Genomic DNA, 2,904 nt, shown 5'->3' with positions numbered 1-2,904 from the left:
AATGAGGAGGGACAGAGATTTTCTTCAAAATTTTGGAGCCAACAAGATACGCTCTACAGTTGGTGTATCCATTTCTCAGTAATAGATCACTGCCAAGCTGTTAGAATATGACACTGGGGCACTTTGAATCACATTCTTCTAGATGGTTTCCGTGCACAGGACATCCTCTGACTCTTTGGAGCCATCATCATTTAGATCACTGTAGATGACTTCCAGTGCCTCTAATTCTCTCAGGCATTGGGTACCTTCATCTGCAGTAGCCCACTGTCTTGGTTTGAAAGACAGGTGCCTGCTAAGAGAGGTGGAACCCTCCCTTAGGACAGAGAATGTGATCTCCCCTCCGAATTATTTTAATTTTGAAATCAAGGGCTTTTCAGGCAAAGGTATGGGAAAAGGAATAACAGTTCTTAACTAGTATCTATGGCAGAGTAAACAAGCAATAACAAGAATAACAACAACCGACAAAACCAGAAACCAGTAGCAGATGACTTTTTGAGCTGCCGAGCACTTTCCCATGTGGTGTAATCACAGTCGCAAGCAGCAGGGGAGCTGTTGAGCTCCCGGCCAGGCAGGGTGTGGCAGGACAAACATCCCCCCCCCCCCCCTTCTCTCTCTCCCTGATTGCTGGCCAAGATCGATGGCTCAGATTAAGTCAATGGCTTAATCCTGACTATCAATGCTGGCGTCTGGAACTCAGAGCGAGACACTGAGAGAATGTGAATAATTTTCAAGTGACCGCAAATACACACTCTTTTCCCTATAAAACACCACGAAAAACTCAGCAAAAGTAGAAGCTTTTCTACATGGACATTGGAGTGTGAAGAAAGGTCTTTCTCCCCTGAGCTTGGACGCAGGCTCTGTGGTTACTTCCCCGAGGGATTGAGAGAGGATCTGGTGCATCCCCAGCTCCAAAATTTGATTTGGTAAGAAGCATTCAGTTTCCTAAATTGTATTCTTCTTTGCTAGCTACAATAATATTAATAGGTACCTTTTTTCATTTTTAGCGCTGTATTGTTTTTAATCTCCCTATTTTGGGCAACATATATATATGTTTGTTTTAGCTATGAATAGCTTTTCATGTTTTGTGTAGTAAAATTTGTCTAGTTCTTTGTTCCGTTCTCACCTGTGTCTAATAAACCACAATCTATTTTACATTAGACATAAATCGGCTGTCTTTATAAGAACTTATGAGTGAGACTGGGTTTTAGGGTGCTGGTCACTCTGAATAGGTTTGGTCACTAGTTGTCATAGGCCTAGGCAACTGGTAAAATCTATATACCCTCTGTTTCCACTCGTGACACAGGGCAGGTGCGATGACTCCCGAGCGGCTGCAGGTGGCGCTGTGGTGCAGGGTCAGGTCAGCCTCACGCAGCTGGTAATGGCGGACGGGCTGAGAAGCAGCCAGCCAGGCAGCTCGGGGTGGCAAAGCGGGGCGGTAGAGGCAGGGGCTGGCTCTCTCCTGGGCTAGCCAGCAAGGTGACAGGGACTCTGCAGTCACGGCAGAGGCCACGGTCTGGTGCGGCGAAAGCAGGGAAAGGTGCATGTTCCCAGCAGGAAAAGGGTTGGATCTCACACTTTTCCCCAGCCAAAAGCTCACCCAGCCAGAAGGAGAAGGCAGAGCACAGTTGAATCTCCTGCGGTTGCAGCCAGAAGCAATAGCAGCTCGCTTTCCTCCCGGTGTCCGACGGACAAGTGCCAGTCCCAACGTCCGGCTGCCTCTTCCCCTTGCCCCACCTAGAACACCCTTTTGTCTCTTACAAAAGATTTGATAGCTCTAATCACCCAGATATTTGTTGCTTAGTAACAGGGATGGAGAAAAAATTCCAATGCCCTCAACCTCCGACACCCACTTTCCTGGGGAGCTCACAAGGTCTTCCTTGAATGGATATCTTGCCCTCACGCTTGAGAGGAGCCATCTGCAGAGGCTGCAAATTGCTACTTCTTTTCCAATTCCTCTCTCAATTCCCCAATTTCTAGCCAGGGATCCCAGGTGTTGAGCTTCTTTACCTTCCAGTTCCTGACTGTCTGCCCCATTATCCCAGCATCAAAGAAGCCAGGCACCAATCCTTACACCTGGCTGACAGCTGTAATCTTTCTTCGTCTCAAAGTTCTGATGAGGTAAAGGACTGGATAGTTTCTGCTTCCTGTCTGAATTCTCACACTCCTTCTTCCAATTTTTTTGTCAAAAGTCTGGCTTCTTGATCAGACACTTCCTCTTCTTCCTCCTCCCTTTCTAATTGAGGATATGGAACCATTGTTATCCTTGTTCACTGCTTCTTTTTCACTACTGGGGCAATTACTGTAGTTTCTGTGGTTTGAGTCCCTATCTCAGCCATAGTGTACTCAAGTACAGTTTGGGTTCCTGCCTCAACTGCAGTCCTCTGAGAGTACTGAACTGTGGCTTGATAGGCACAGGCCAGGCCCCAGTAGAGAATAAGGAGCTGCCGGTTTTCATTGGGGTAGTCAAGGCACCCTTCTATCAGGTGAAACATCAGTTTGTCAGGGTTGTTTACCTGTTCAGGTGTAAAGTCCCAGGTAATGGGAGGTGATAACCCCCCTAGGAACCTGCCTAAATCCTTCCACACACCCTGCCACCCAGGAACTGGCACATTTCAGTATCACCTTGAGGCGAGGATAGACTCCACAACTCAAATAGTTATGAAGTAGGTATGTTTATTCCAGTGCTGAAAGGTGCATGGGGGTAGCCCCTCAAAAGCATGCACCCTTCAGCAACACTTCACTGGATTTATATTAGGTTACAGGTTACATATGCATGAAGTTACACAATACCCCTATACATATTCATTACCTATCCCCGCTTCATATCATAATGAGCTCAAAGTTCATTTAAATATGCTTGCGCAGGCACGGTGCCATTTGATTAATTGTGGGCAGGGGGCAGGG

At 46.9% G+C, this 2,904-nt stretch overlaps 1 pseudogene; it reads right to left on the bottom strand.

The window, feature by feature from the left end:
* Positions 1–1,581: 1,581 nt before the first annotated feature.
* Positions 1,582–2,612, bottom strand: LOC146425524 (uncharacterized; annotated as a pseudogene).
* Between the last annotated feature and the right edge of the window lie 292 nt (positions 2,613–2,904).

This window comes from Lichenostomus cassidix, chromosome W, assembly GCF_008360975.1.
Source record: "Lichenostomus cassidix isolate B80296 chromosome W, HeHo_3.0, whole genome shotgun sequence".
Classification (NCBI taxonomy): domain Eukaryota; kingdom Metazoa; phylum Chordata; class Aves; order Passeriformes; family Meliphagidae; genus Lichenostomus; species Lichenostomus cassidix.
This window is presented reverse-complemented; position numbering and strand designations above follow the sequence as displayed.